The following is a 16,237-nucleotide window of genomic DNA, read 5'->3' as shown; positions in this document are numbered from 1 at the left end:
CGATAATAAAAATTAACTGAGAAAATATGTGGTGAAAGGTGCTATCTTGTACTAGAGGAGAATCATCTTTTCTCTACAAGAAAATATCTCTTTGCAAAGCGAGGATTCTTTTTCGCTCTCCTATTTATATTCTCAATCATTCTTGTACTTACATGGTTCCGTGAAGAGAAAGCTGATATCGCCCTACAGTATAGTTGTCCTAAAATGGTAGTCGCAAATGTCAATGTGGCTATCACCCCCACTAGCTCTGTAATAGTGCACGTGTATAACTAAAATTTGATAAAAATATATGAGTCATGAAATGATATGTTTTCCCGGTGGTACCATGTTGATATTACACTGCAAGTGTACAAATACCACTTCAAATCTAGACCATGTTTTCTAACTATTTACATATGACTGCCACCGCCTTTTAACTTACCGGTTCGCTGTTTTTCCCTCCTGCCCGACTGAACAACTTCTTCTCAAACAGCTCAAAAAAAAAAAAAAAACTTCTTCTCAAAAAAAAAAAAAAAGTAGAGCATGACAGGATCAAACCAGAAAAACGAGAGGGTCCTCCAATCCCCATCCCTTTTCCACCATCGATCTCCAGCAAGCTACGCCGCTTCCCACATCCAGCGATAACAACGGAACCACCCGCCGCCGTTCTCGCCTTCCTCAAGATCCGGCCAGTCCCGCTGACGAGGCCCCGTCCCCGATTTGGCCAGTCCCGCCGACGAGCCCGTCCCCAACCCCTTCCGATTTGGGGATACTAGCACGCGCTCGACTGTGGTCTGCGGGCGCGGGGAGATGCAGAGAGTAGCGGCGATCGAGAAGCAGAGAGATGCAGAGAGTAGTGGCGGGAAGCAGAGAGTAGTGCTAGTTTTTCTACATATAAACATGTTCCTTACAAAATTTAGATGTATTCATGTTTTAGCACATTCTTGTGCCAAAAGGGGGTTTACTGTGACTGCATATACGTACGTGCCACTCTGGAGATTCTTGGGATGGATGGAAAATCTCAGTCTCCCAAGTGGCGTAGGGGATATTACTTTTTCTCTCTTTCTCTTCAATCAGGAGAAGTAGGAATTTGTTCTGAAAGATACATGCCTATGCAATACTTTCTGCCAAGACGTGCCATCTGCCCGTTTGGATGGAAGATAGCAGAGAATTCGACACACATTTCTTCAAAGGTAAGGCTTCAAGTTAGGATACAGTCGACGACATATGTATTGAGATATGGATTCGAGACAAAGTAGGACGGAGATGGAATAAAAAAGGAATTTGAATGCTGGATGGTTGGCCCAGACAAAAGAGATACAATAACAGAGGCACCGAATCAAATTTGTCAGTTCCTCAATTAGTTATGCGAATCTAAAATACTGCTCAAATGCTACAAAAGTGTATCCGAAAAGGTTGCTGAGATCTGCCGCGGGAACATATACTTCTTCCACATCTTATTGTTGCCTTTTAATAAGTCCGGAAAAGTTTGTTTCGTTATTGAGAGGCAATGGAACCGATTACGCAAAAGAAACAAAAAAGATCCATCAGAGGATCACTTGCTACGGACAAATTGTCTTCAAACAAAAGGGTAAAATAGTCTTTTCAGCCATGATTAAATGCTCAGGTAATTAAATCTAAAAAGAATCTGAAAATAGATAAATTGCATAGTGTGGTACTCAAAATTTCCACAAAGTAGACCTGAAATTGAAAATGTGAGAAATAATTTTCCTTATGCTCGAATGAACCATAGGCGGCAGCCTTTGTGGGCCACATGGTCGTATTTTTTTCTCGACAATTTGCAAGGAATTTTTTAACTCAATATGTATGTGTAAGATATGTTTGAAAAATCCTAAAACTTACAAATTCATTTTTGCACGTTTTGTAACCTGAGATCAAGAATACCCACATATCTTCACGCAGTTTCCGGTGCGGGCAGGGCAGAGAACAACAGGCCGAAATGGTGTTAGTGTTTTATTTTGCTCCATCACCTAGAGTTGTCCAAGAATTTGATCACGTCATGATGTCATCATAAAGAAACATATAGATGGATCTCCAGGGTTAAAAAGCTTAAGAAAAAATAGCTCTAAGTCTTAGGGCCTCTTCGATTCGCCGGATTTAAAAAACATGAAAATAGAATAAAAAAAATGCAGAAATGGTATGACATTGCACGTGGAATCCTATACGAAGGAGCTGCAATTGGTAAAGAGAACTTGTTCGGTTGCAGGATAGGTAAAAGCATAGAAAAATTGTAGGAAGTTTGAGTGCATGCTATAGTTGTTCTAGATATGTACAAAATTTAATAAGAAGTTTCACCTCTTCTTAGAAATCATACGAGATTGTTGTATGGAAAAGAAATTCCCAATAACTTTAGAGGGTTCATTCATTTAAAATAGAGGGGTTTTGTAGGAAAACTTCTCATAGATTAGAAGTAATCCACAAATTTTTTGTGTGAATCTTTTAAACCCAAAGAGGTCCGTGCAGAACGGGTCTCTTTGGTTTGAAGGATTCAAACAATGACACCACACTAAGATGTTGCAGTACAGCGGCATGGTAAGGTGAATTCGCTATACCGCTCTATTGCTCCTCCATACTGAGTTACTGACTGCGAAGACGAAGGAAGTAGACACTCGGGTTTGGCTGGAATAATGAACCTACGACCCTTATGGCGGGACAATACCCTTTTGTATGCGCGGTTTCACGCACCCATCCAATATTTTTCCACCTTTTCAAATTTTGTGGTTCTTTCACTCTGTCGGTAAAAATGGCAAAATCTTTTTTAAACACAGTATAGATATAGATGTTTATAAATATGTACATACACTCATCATATGAACTCACGATGCATACTTATTCCCATGAGCATCTTCGAGAGACCGGGTTCAAAAAGCTGATACGACGAGTCTTGAAATTGATGAAGTTATCACAAACATCTTACCATTGACGGAAACGTTGCATCTATGTTCTAAAATACACGATTGATCCGTCTAGGGGCATATTCATAATTTTCACATTTATATTCTTCATGTTAGAGCAAAGCCATCGTAGATATGTCGACACTTTTTTTTTGAGAAACGCAGTTCAAACGCAGGCGCTCACATACACGCGTATACACTCACCCTATGAACGCACACACGCACACCCTACCCCTATGAGCACCTCCGGAAGACTGAGCCGGCGGACAGGATCTTGAAATTGACGAAGTCACCATAAGCACCTCGCTGTCGACGGGAACGTCGTCTCCGACTGAATGAATATTTTGCCTTTATGAGATACACAGATGTCAAACCTAGAGTTTGAACTCTAGTGGGCTGGGGGTACAACCACGCTCCTAACCATCCAACCTGTTACACCCTGCACCTCCTCCCTGTAGAATACTAGCATCGGTGCATTGATGTGATGGGGCTGCACCTAGATGGTACAGTGGAGGGCGATCAGATCAAGTAAGTGAGGAAAAATATCCAATGCGAAGCAGATATAATCAGCATCTATATAACGTGGCCATCTATGCATCATTCTTTTATTTCAGATTAACACCTATACTCCCTAAAAAAGATTAAGACCTATATATCAGTCCATCATTATATTCTTGACAAGGAAGAGGCAGCTGGACTTTCTGGAAAGTGCGTATTCATTTCCTAAAGGGGCCCCTTCCGAAGACAAAACCCATCCCGGATAGTGGATAAAGGAGGCGGCGGCATGCAGAACATGTTCTGCCAAATCTTCTGCTCCATGTATTGTAGAGCAATAAAATGCTCCCGATCACTCACTGGTGGAAAAAGGCCCTTTGATCGCGGTTGGCAACTGCCATTAGTCGCGGTTGCGCAACCGCGACCAAAGTAGCGCGACTAAAGGCCCCCCCTTTAGTCGCGGTTCCTTACGAACCGCGACTAAAGGCCCGTCCACGTGGGCCGCAGGCGAGCGCCAGGGCGGAGGACCTTTAGTCGCGGTTCTTCTGACCAACCGCGACTAAAGGCCTCCGCAGGGTTTAGGGTTTAGCCCCCCTCCCCCTAAATCTGGTTTCTTTTTAATTTGTATTGTTTTATTTCTTTTGGGTTTTAATTTTGAAGGAGTTTCACATATTCTACGGTACTACATACATGCATATGAATGTACAATTTCAATCAAATTTGAAATTAGAACCAAAAAGAATTTAAGAGGAATATACAATATATATTCAATATCGGATGACCATATACAATATATATTCAATATCGGATGACCATATACAATTTTGAACAAGTTTCCATCCATAATTTAGTGCCGTCATCGTAATGGTGTTCTCCTCTAGGATCGATGACTTCCCTCGCCAACCATCCAGCTAGTTCCTCTTGAAGTGGTCGGAAGCGAGCTTCTGGACTAAGCGTCTTCCGGAGGTTATTCCTCAGGATGTTGTTCTCACACTTCTGGTCCCGCTCATTGCAGTATCTCCGGATCCTCTCACAAACATAGTATCCACATAGATTGGTCCCCGGTGGCTGAATATCCCCAGTCGTCCGCACTGCCATTTTAAAATGTAGCTCTTTTTTGAATTCACCGACCTTGGTATCTACGAACCGTCTCCAAACCCTACGAGGCAAAGAAAATTAAATGAACAAGAGAGTTATTAATTAGTTACTTGATATTAGGAAATGATGAACGAAATAGGCCGATCGATATAGAGCGCAAATGAATGAAAATAATTACTTTTGCATCATTTTTCTCATGTCGGCCCAAAGCGCCGGATCCATATTCAGAGAGTCGTGGACGAGAACTGAGGAGGTCTGAAATTGAATTACCATAAGAATCCAGTGGAACCTGCGGACACGATACATGCACAGTCATGCATAACTCATCGATTAGCCACATACCATGTATGGAGTAAACAAAAGAGAATGTGCTCAAGACAGAAACACTCACCCAAAATGGTAAGGAAATAGAATATCACTTTTGAGTTTCTGTTTTCTAATAAACCGCCACAGGTCATCCTCCACGTCGGCGGGGTGGTGTTCTAACACATATGAATTAACGATTTGTGGGTCAATGAACCCAACATCATGGATGTTCCTTATTCGCATTTCCCGCTTCTTCATTCTGCATAATAGCGTACACAACAAGATAGTTAGGACAATATATATATATATATATATATATATATATATATATAGGTCTGCTATTCTCGAACCGGTTCGAGAATAACTATTCTCGAACCCTTTCTGAACTTCCCGGTACATGGATCTGAACTTCTTCTTCCCTAGATCTGAACTTCCCGACGGACTGCAATATTGTACAGGGCGAACTTCCGAAACTTGAGTCTAGTCTGAAGTGAACTTCAAAAAATATAGCGAACTTTCGTCGTATCTGAACTTCTCTGGAAGCACTTGTGAACTTCTGAATATTTCCAAGTGAACTTCTCGACGGAATACCAGAATTCCATGTCCGTGCGGATACTATTTTCATGTTGATTTTCATACCGCTTATCGGATTGATGCGTACAATATACCGTTGGATTCGTACGGAAATTTCGCAACTTTTTTGTGTTCATTGTTTTCCCAAATTCTGTATTGTTTAAAACTAATTTTAAATATATAAAACAACATTTTCGCGGATTTATCTTTTTTTGTGCAGTTCTGGGGTTCTAGTTTTCAAACCGTTTATCAGATTGATGCGTATGATATGACGTTGGAAAGCTGATGAATAGGCGCACATTTCTCATGAAGACCATTTTTATAAATTCTTTACAGTTTAAGAGCAGATTTGAAAATACGTGATTGCTCTTTTCGAGCTTCTCGGTTTTTCGAACTGTTTTTTGTGGATTATTTCCGAACCACTTGTCGGAATGTACCAAATGATATTGCGTTGAAAAGATATTGATTAGGTGCATCTTTGTCATGTTGAATGTTTTTCCAAATTTTAAATAATTTTAGTTTAATTTTAGAAATACATAAAAGTGAAAATAACGTCGACACGAGAACATTTCGAAATTGGCTCATCTAGATTGATTAGGTGTGGCATTGCGGTATGTTAGAGTATTAATAGAGTTATACTAGTGCTAATTGTACGTGGAGTTGTTTGATTTACGCAATCGGTAGTCGTACGGATGGTTTCTATGTGTGTGATTTCCGCCCACAAGTGTGTGAGCTGCTCGAATATGAAAGTGAACTTCCCGATATCTATTAATGAATTTCCCATCGCGGTATAAAAGTTTCAGGCATGTTTAAATTGAACTTGGTTCAAAGTGAACTTTCGCTCCGTAAAAAAGTGAATGTTAACAAAAACAAATTTCCAGCATGTGCGTGATGAACATCCTCCGCGTTGAAATATAATATTGACAAAAGACAAGTGAATGCACTGCCCGTGTGCTGCAACACATTTTACACAACTTTATTAATCTGTGCGAAAACGAAATTTGTAAAATTGAAATCACAAACGTACACATCCAGGTTAGCAGTTCAAAACCAGTCTTAAGGTTCAGTAGAAGTAGCACCTAGTTGCTACACGTTTACTCGATGCACAAACTTCATGTCAAAGAAATAAACTTTTCATACGGAGGCTGCACATCTTTTTCACAAATAAGTGTACTACTCCACCAGATACATAACAGTTAACTTAACACATAGTTTATATACAGAAATTATCCACCCCGCAACACAAACATTGGAAGTGAACTTCGGAAATAATTCATCTAGCAGACTCAAATGAAAATCCATCTAGTAGGGAAAATCTAAAGTGAAGCATCAGGATACATGAACATCACGAATAGGAGAAGTGAACTCCACAAAGTAGTATAAGTAAACTTCATGCTAGCTTCGATCACCCAGTGAACTCCATATCAAGTGCACCAACTGTTTAAAATAAACAAGTGTATCACTGCCATTTTCCCCTCTCCTTTTTAACAGGAACGTGACCTCCCTCCTTCGCCGTAAAGACAAGGCCAACCGAACTTCAAAAAAATAAAAGAGTGAACTCCAGATCAGAATAGAGCGAACATCCATACACATAGCTAACTGGAGAAGAGTGAACTTTCCGGAAAAAAATAAGTGAACTTCTCTGTAGCAAATAGGAAATAAACCAAACATGAATTGATTTTTATGTGTATAAGTAGATGCTAATTTTTCTAGATGAGCTGAGAATGAACTTTTGGAGAAGCTTTCACCAGCAGAAAGAAATCACAGCAAGAAGTAGTGAACTTCTACAAAATGAAACATAAACTTTCTTTGTAAGCAAACTTGACTTCTACCTTTTTATATAGTCAGAAACGCATCAGCACATACATACTAGCAAGAATGAATCCCCAGTACAGATGTTGTGAACTACCCACTACCTAGCAATGGTTTCTTTTATAACACGGTTAACTGAACTTTCAGAGGGTACGTTTTGAAATGAAAGTGGACTTCACGGCAAGGAAATACTGAACTTCATATCATGCATTTAGATGAGGATCATCACTACTAAGTGAGCTTTGATATTAAAAAAGTAGATTGAACATTACTTTTGATATTAAAAAAGAACTGCGCGCAAGAACCAAGTGAGCTTCCTGAAAGAATTTTGTGAACTTCCAAAAAAAGATTGAACATTGCAGCCAAACATGGGTACACATCATTATCTCTAATCTAATGGTAGTTCAGAAGCATGGATACTCAAGTTCAGTATGACACAAATGGTAGACCAAACTTCACTTCAATTTATAAACTTGAACTTCGCTCTTTGTTGGTTTTTTTATTTAAGCTGCAATACATTGTGTGTTTTGACTAAAACCAACATGGACGAAGCGAACTCTGCGAAAACAGAGTGTGAACTTCGTCCCTAGGCTAAGTGAATTTTTTTAGTGATTGCATCACCATTTTTAGTATTTTACATGGCGGATATTACATGTAGGGCACAAATTCCACCTACCTTCTCAGAACACGGCGGCGAGGAGGAGTTCAGAGGCAACTCAGGGAGTCCAGCTATCCCTTCACAGTTCAAAGACGTGTTGACTCCCGACGCCCGCATGGCGAACTTCCTGGTGGGCTGCAACATGCCTATGGACAATAAAAATACTGGTGATCAATAAATCTTGAACTTATACATGGATAACCTGAACTTCAAGACAATATGAAGCTGAACTTGAATAGAGAAAGAAACTGAACTGCAATGCAACAGCAGGTTATCATTGACAAGAGGCTCCAGGAGCTGGTGAACTTCGTGAGAATAAAATCTGAACTTGGCAGGCCCTCTTCCCTCTCCCTGTGATCCCCTGCCAAGATTGAGGGGAATTGGATCTTTAGAAGTTCAGATATCACATGGTACACTACATCATCATCCTAGTTCTTGTACAAAAAGAAAAAAACATGAACTAATGTATATGGACGAGAATTTTAACAAGAGTGAACTTCTGTTTTCATGCACTTAACCGGAACAAAGAGTGAACTTCTTTAGCTATTTCCAGAGCCAATTTTTGTAAATTACGAGTGTCAACACAGACAAGTATATTTTAATGGAAATCATTCCAGAAATATAGCTCTTCTTTCTGGCATAAAAGATTTTTTATGAAGTGAACTTTTCCTTTTTAGTGAACAAACCCTCTAGAGTGCACTTCTAGACAAACATTTTCTATTAGTTTCTCTATTAAATAGCAGACAATCAACATCAATGATCTCTGAACAAAGCATCAACCATAAATTAGTAGGAGCACTGAGACATTTTCCAGTGTTAATAATAATAACAGCAAGTGGCTCTCTTACCTGCCGCTGGACAGGGTGTGTCTGGTACCCACCTGCAGCAAGTGTTTGCTCTGCTGGACCCAGAGAAGGTCCACAGAGTCGAGCAGTGCCCTGCCTAGCCAACGACGGGACTAGCGGTGCCGGCGTGCACATGACAAACACAGGCAGCATCATCAAAAGCACCACACAGCCCATCTGTGAACTCCGCATGCACGTATCTCTGAACTTCTGCCGCCGGCAGCGTCATTGGCGAACTCCTGCATGTTTATATGTGAACTTTCAACATGTTTAAAAATGATATATTCACCAAACGAAATGAACTCCCGAAAATATGAAAATGAATATATCAATAGAAAGATACGAACTTCTATTAAATATTTCTCTCAGCAACTCTTAACAACAAATATATGTATTTCATTGTAAACTAGGAGTGTCAACAGAGACCAACATATTCCGCTGGAAATCATTCTAGAAATATAGTTCTTCATTTTAGACATAAAAGCAAGTTCTTATGAAGTGGCCTTCAGCTTTTCCGCAAACAAACCGCTATAGCTTGGCAAGTGTACTTTCTTTTTCATCGTAAATTGTACTCCTTTTGAAAGTGAGATCAAATTGTTTCTACCTAAAACTCGTTTAATCAAAAAAGATGAACTTCCTGGTAATACGAAACTGAACTTTCAGATGGACAAATGTGCCTAGAACCTGTGTACAAAATCCCAACATCAAACTGAACCACAGTGGGACAAATACAAAACACCGAGATGATTGTTAACTATCACGTGGAAGTCAAGGAGGGGAGATGAACTTCCAGGATAAAAATAAGTGAGCATTCGTGATAGGTAAATCTGAATTATTTTTTCTGCGCTTATGAACTAAACTTTTTTGTCAAAAAAAGTGAAACCTCCTCTTGAACTAATTGAACTTCACCAGTATATAAAAGTAGACTGCCTATTCGGCGTGTGATTTTAAATAAAACTGTCTAACATAAGACAAACTCTAAGAAAACAAAAAAAAAGTGATTTTGCCGATGAGAATAATGTGAGCTTCTTATTTGTCCTACTACCCCGAAGCATCAACATTCATGCATCATGGGCATTAGTTTAACCTAGAAATTCTAGTCATCAAATTTGTCATGGGCTTGCCTACAGAGGTGCAATTCACATAGATCAATCAAGGCATAGTAAATTACGACTCCCATCATGCTCTTTTGGTGGACCGAACTAAATTACAAGAAATTGTCAGATGAACCTTCACTTTCCATCATCTGAACTTTGTCCTAGATGACCATCTCGACGGTACTAGCAAAGCTAAAAAAAATTAACCACGACTGGTAACAGAGAGTGGGAGATCTACCATGACCGGAGTAGTTCTCCCACAGGCGTCGCCGCTCGAGGTTGCTGTGCCTGGTCAGGAGCGGTGCTCGGGGAGATCCGGAGCGGAGAGTCCAGAAGGTGCAGAGCAGCTCCCGTGGGAGCCTATATTGGTCAAGAGCTTGGTCGTGCCCTGCAGGAGGAAGAAGTAGAGGCCAACCTCCTTCGATTGCAGCACAGGAGGCACGCCGGCGGCCGCATCGGCGGGTGAAGGAGGTGGATATGTGCAGCACACTGAACCGTTTCTCGAAACGCTGGCGGAGGGCATTCACGAGTCCAATGAGCGCCAGGAGAATGCACGGAGCATTAGAGAGAGTGTTGTCGAATTCCGCGATATACGACGAGCGCGCGTAGTTCTCCTCGCACAGCTCCATGGTTGACGTCACAGGCCCCCAGAAGCTTGCGACCATGGAATCCGCCATTGATTCGTCCATGGTTGGCACCTGGTTTTTGATGCTTTCAGCAGGCTGTGGAACAACACGGAGCTGGAGGGCACCGAGCCAAACACCTGCAACGATGATATGTGAATTTGTTAGACTCGTGAAGTGGCAGCGGTATCTATTCACACAGCTCAGCGTAGAAGATGTTAAAACAGAATGTCAAGGTTATTATGAGTAACAAGTCGTAATGTGATCATGGATGCTACATCATATATCCTATCCATCTGTAGGAGATAACGCTGATTCTCCCCAGTAGCGCACTAACATAAATACTCGCTTGTTCCACACACCTCTTTGCACAAGCAATCGAGGTCAACATCATAAAAAAAGCACAAATTACACAACAAACCCCTACTTAGCAGTGGACTTGGCAACTACACACAGGTGCAACCACATCCCTTTTTTTTTTCTGAAAGGCGCTCTCCACCAGCACCTGCAGATCCCGTCAGAGGTATAAACTCACCACAGCAAAATCGGGCCTCGATTCTCTATCCCCCGACCCACCGGCCGCAGAAGCAACCTCGATCAGCCCTACCACGAAGCCCCTAGCACGGTTCCGGAAAGATCTGCGGGCGGAGCCGAATCAGAAGGCGGCGCACGGAGAGGGTTGGGATCGGAGAGGGCGGTTACCTTGGGGCGGGCGGGGCGGGCGTGCTGGCTCCGCTGGGTGGGAACTGGGAAGCCTGTGCGGTGGATCTCTAGGCCGGTGGTGGCGGCAGTCGGGATCTGGTGGGGCTGCGCGGTGGAGGAGGTGGATCCGTGGAGGTGCGCGGGGAGGCTTGGGAGGTGGAGCAGGGGAGGATGCGAGCCACTACCGAGGAAGGATGCCGGCCGGATTTGGGCGCCATCGAGGAAGAAGGTGGGCTCGGAAGCAATTGCCGCCAGTGAAGAAGATGGGGCGGGGCTGCAGGCTGCCCGCCAGTGAAGGGTGCGGTGCGCTGCCGGTAGGGGTTACAAGGTGGGTCGCAGATGCGGTGCTACCGCCGGGAAGAAGGCGGGCGGGGTTTCGGCGCCGCTGCCGGGGAAGAAGGTGGGGCGGGATTCGGGTACCTATCTGCACGCACGGGTGGGAGGAGTTCACACGCACGGCTGGGGTCGGAAGATTTTCTCGGGCCTGGTTTCGTTCGACTCGGTTCGGGCGAACGGGGGGTTCGAGAATAACTATTCTAGAACCCCTCTTAAGGGGGGTTCGAGAATAGTTGGGCTCTATATATAGATATATATATATATATATATATATATATATATATATATATATATATATATATATATATATATATATATATATATCTATATATATAGTGCGAGGCAATGAACGAGATGGGGTAGAAATTAATAAATCACTTACGAACGTAGCAACTGATGATAGATTTGTCGAGATCGCGCAGATTGAAAAGCTGGAACAATTCACTCAGATGAATTTGTACATAGTAATGTTTGAAGTGATGCTCATATCTAACTTCCGCATAAATATAGTCTTTGGCGTTTTTAAGTTTTATGTAGCCCTTGTACCAATTTAGCAGACCTTTCATTTGTCGAGGTAGATCCTCTTCCTGCGCAGGCTCGACGAGAGGGCCATTCTTCACATATGTAAATACTACGTCCTTCATTGGCGCCTCATCAAGGCCTAACGATTGCACGAAGAGTGATACCTAAGTCGGCCGCTTGTTCTCCGGCACTCGTTACGGTCAATCCATGTCTGCCGCAGCTGCTATGATATCGGGGGCATCCGGACCGGCGGCTTGCACTATGAGCGGGGCGATCGATTGTTTACTTTGTTCCCCGAGCTGGGCAACTTCTTTCCCCCTTTCTAATTTTTCTCGGCCTCCTCCAAGGCTTTCTTCTCCGCCAACTCTTGGTTCCTCTTGAACGCGAGTGCTTGCCTACGAAGTTCACGTAAATAGTCGTCAGGCAGATTCTTCGCGGCTTGGGACGGTGTGTTCAAAAATGACTTAGCCCAGCTCTTTTCCTTGTCAGAAAATACTTGCTTGGGCTCTGGCTCTCTTTTCTTCTTGCAGTCCGCCTTCCATTTCTCATATTCAGCAGCCGCGTGTGCGTCGACTTCCTCGGCACTACGTTCCCAAGGCCTTGTGGGGAGAGGCTTCAGTGATGGCTCTGGTATCTTTGTGGTTCTAGGTACATAAGGGTCCGGGTTAATAACCCAGGACTGCTTTCTTCGCCGGAGGTGGATTGGGGCGGTGTCCGATCACCCGCCGGACGAGGACTGGGGCGGCGTGCTACCCGCCGGAGGTGAATTGGGGGCGGCGTCGGCTGACGTGAAGGAGGTGTAGGTGAAGCACCACCACCACCACCGCCACCGCCACCGTCACCGCCACCGCCACCGCCACCGCCACCGCCACCACCACCACCGTAGGGGGGTGGACTTGTTGGCGCCTCGCCTGGAAACTTGATAAATTTCTTCTGCCATAGAATGAAGCGGCGCTTGACATCTCCAAGTCTTTTTCACCCCTTCGGGTGTAGCAATGTCAATGTCCAGGTCCTCAAACCCTTGGACTATCTCCTCCACCGTGACACGAGCATAGCCATCTTGAATGGGGTTGTTGTGGTGGAGTGCTCCAGTGGTAAAGCACTGCCGATGGCTACCTTCATGGACATGTTCCCGATAGGATAATACAGATGACATGCTTTCATCTCCTTTATATCGTCCACGGGGTAGCGAGGAGGCTCGGTGCAGTAATTTCGACCACCAGAGGCTCCGGTGCAGTAATTTCGATCGTCGGTGCACCAGCCGGTGAGGCCTCCGTGGAAGCCACGCTGCTTCTTCTCCGCTGCTGGCTTCCGAGATCCATTGGATGATCTTCATGCTGCGCCCGAGCTGCATCTCTTTCGGCTACTAGTACACTCACGGTTTTCTTCATCACATCCATTTCCGTTACCAACTTCGCCACAATATCTGCATCCCGATCCATCTTTCTCTTACGGCTTCTGTAACCGTACGGGTCATCGTTCTGGGGGAACCCTACTTTCCACGGAATGGGCCCCATGCCTCGTACACGTCCTCCGTGTTCAGGATTCCCGAGGGCTTTTGTCGGGCGTCGTTCTCTCGTTGAACTTGATCCTCCCCTCTTGAGCATCCCTCATTGCCTCAATAAGCTTTTGGGTGGGTTTAATTATTTTGCCCTGATAAACACACTCCCCTGTCTCCGGGTTCAGCGATCCCCCATGCCCGTACCACCAGCTTTTGGCCCTTGGGTCCCATCCCTCCGTCTGACGGATTCCTCGCGCCCTCAGCTCGTTCTCCATCTTCTCCCACTTAGGCTGCCAAAAGCGATACCCTCCTGGCCCCATAATATGATTGTACTCCTTCTTGGCCGCATTCTCCTTATTTTTTTTCGATATTTCAAGGAACTGCTCTGATTTCTTTTGCTTCACAAATTCTGGCCAATCATGTTGCAGTTTCTCATATTGTCCTTTGAAATCCGGAGTCTTGCCCTGCTTGACAAAGTCATGGGCTAGATTTTGCTTGTATTTCTGGAATGCGTTGGCCATCTTAGAAAGAGCGAACTGTTTGACTAGCTTGCACCTCTCCTTGTTTTCCTGAATCTTGTTACCCTTCTCATCGTATTTGCGGTATTCCGGAGGTAGAACGAAATGTTCCATAAGCTTGTTGAAGCAATCTTTTTTTGTTCTCTTATCGACAAAAGTGAAACCAAGACGTGCCTTCTTTGGCTCATTCCACTCCTGGACGGTGATCGAGACGTTGTCTCTAACAACGGCTCCGCATTGGCTGATAAACTTGGTGGCGTTCTTGCTGGGCTCCAGCGGCCTGCCGGTTTCTTCATCGACAACCTCGATGGTGCATGTTTCGTTTGGTTTCATCGTCTTGGTTGCGCCACGCTTTGACGACGTACTCGATTTTTTCGACGATCCGGCCGAGGGCTAAAATAAGAAAGAGAGTCGCGCGCGTTAGTACACACACATTTATTCAAATCAGTTAGTTTGTATCACCAGAGGCTCAATGTATATATATACCTCGGCGCCGGGGGTGGTTGCTACTTCCAATTGAAGATCGTCGTTTATCGATGTTTCTTCGGCATCATCTTGCTGACGGCGCCCTTCATCTTCACCCTCAAGGTTCAGATAAGAAGAGATATCATCTTCTTCTTGTCCGGTCGGCACATATAGAATATCGCCTTTTATGATGCCGAACATATGTTCTTCAAGGTCCGGATCATAGTTGTCCAGAATCGGGTCAGCTCTATCGTCCGCCATATGTCAGTCCTGAAAACATGTAGTCAAAACAAATTAATTAAGTGAAGAAGGGGGGCGGTGGCGGTGGCGAAAGGGCGGTGGCAAAAGGACGGGGCGAGGAAGGGGTGCGCGCGGAGTCGGAGTCGAGACACAACACATGCATATATGCGGGGTCGCGGTGGCGAAAGGGGGGCGGCGGAAGGTGGGCGCGCGGTGGCGGTGGCGAAAGGGGGGCGGCGGTGGCGGTGGCGCCGCCCCCTCGCCGCGAACACCGGCGGCCGGCGCGTATAAGGAGGGGGAGGCGAGGGCCTCGCCGCCCCCTCCGTATACACGCGGGGTCGGTGACGAAAGGGCGGTGGCGAAAGGGCGGCGGTGGCGAAAAGGCAGTGGTGGTGCCGCCCCCTCTCGACCCAAAAAAAAAACACCGCTCGTATACGGACGGGGCGACGAGGGGCTCGCTGCCCCCTCCGTATACGCGCGGTGGTTATTTTTTTTTACACAATCTTTTTTAAGTCAAATTTTAGTTTTTTTACACAATCTTTTTTAAGTCAATTTTAATTTTTTTAAGTCAAATTTTAGTTTTCTTTACACAATCTTTTTTTAAGTCAAATTTTAGTGTACAATTTTAATTAACAAATTGTGAGATAATTAATAAAAACAAAAAAAAAAAAGGGGCCGGCGCCGGCCACGGCCCCTTCGTCTCGATCTCCTCATCTCTCTGTATACCGGCCGGCCGCGCGCGCGTGGGCGAGCGAGGCGGCGCCGTTGAGGGCGGGCGAGCGAGAGGCGGCAGCGCGGTGGGCGAGGGCGGCCGGTGATAGCGGCCGCGCGCGGTGATAGTGGCGGCGGCGTGGGCGAGAGGGCGGCGCGCGTGGGCCGGGGCGGGCGGTGACGACGTACGGCGAGGAATTCGAAGGACGGGGCGGCCGGGCGCGCGAGGACGACAACAGGCGGCGGGCGGACGGGCGGCCGGCGCGCGAGGACGACAGCGGCGGCGTTGTCGAGGCGAGGGCGACACGGCGGCAGCCTTCGGCGCGGAAGAGGCGAAGAGGCGACGAGTCTGCGAAGAAGATGAAGTGCGCGGGCGAGGCGCGAGTTTTTATACCAAATGGGCTTTAGTCGCGGTTGGGGACACCAACCGCGACTAAAGGTCACCCTTTAGTCGCGGTTGGTGACCCCAACCGCGACTAAAGCCCATTTTTCGCCCCATTTGCGGTTCCCGCGGAAAACGACCTTTAGTCGCGGTTGGCCAGGCCAACCGCGACTAAAGGTCACCCTTTAGTCGCGGTTGGTGACCCCAACCGCGACGAAAGCCCATTTTTAGCCCCATTTGCGGTTCCGCGAAAAACGACCTTTAGTCGCGGTTGGCCGAGCCAACCGCGACTAAAGGCCTTTTTTCGAAATTATTTCGAAATTAAATGTGAAAAATAAAACTAATTCAATTCAAAATCTTAAAAATACAAATAATATATCAAAAAATTCAGAAAAAAAAACTAATTCAATTCAAAATCTTAAAAATACAAATAATATATCAAAAAATTCAGAAAAATAA

General features: G+C 44.9%; 2 long non-coding RNA genes across 2 annotated transcripts; both read right to left on the bottom strand.

Moving 5' to 3' along the window:
* Positions 1–4,250: 4,250 nt before the first annotated feature.
* LOC139830189 (uncharacterized) lies at positions 4,251–5,046 on the bottom strand. Its single transcript, XR_011742214.1, has 3 exons — positions 4,879–5,046; positions 4,666–4,776; positions 4,251–4,548 (listed from the first exon to the last, which is right to left on the bottom strand). It is a non-coding gene; the product is annotated as an uncharacterized lncRNA (long non-coding RNA).
* Positions 5,047–6,520: 1,474 nt separating this feature from the next.
* LOC127296916 (uncharacterized) lies at positions 6,521–10,698 on the bottom strand. The gene is made up of 5 exons (XR_011743972.1): positions 10,017–10,698; positions 8,685–8,920; positions 8,091–8,197; positions 7,855–7,982; positions 6,521–6,901 (listed from the first exon to the last, which is right to left on the bottom strand). It is a non-coding gene; the product is annotated as an uncharacterized lncRNA (long non-coding RNA).
* Between the last annotated feature and the right edge of the window lie 5,539 nt (positions 10,699–16,237).

Source organism: Lolium perenne, chromosome 4 (assembly GCF_019359855.2).
Source record: "Lolium perenne isolate Kyuss_39 chromosome 4, Kyuss_2.0, whole genome shotgun sequence".
Lineage (NCBI taxonomy): Eukaryota > Viridiplantae > Streptophyta > Magnoliopsida > Poales > Poaceae > Lolium > Lolium perenne.
The sequence above is the reverse complement of the archived record's forward strand: the minus strand, read 5'-3'. Positions and strand labels throughout refer to the sequence as shown.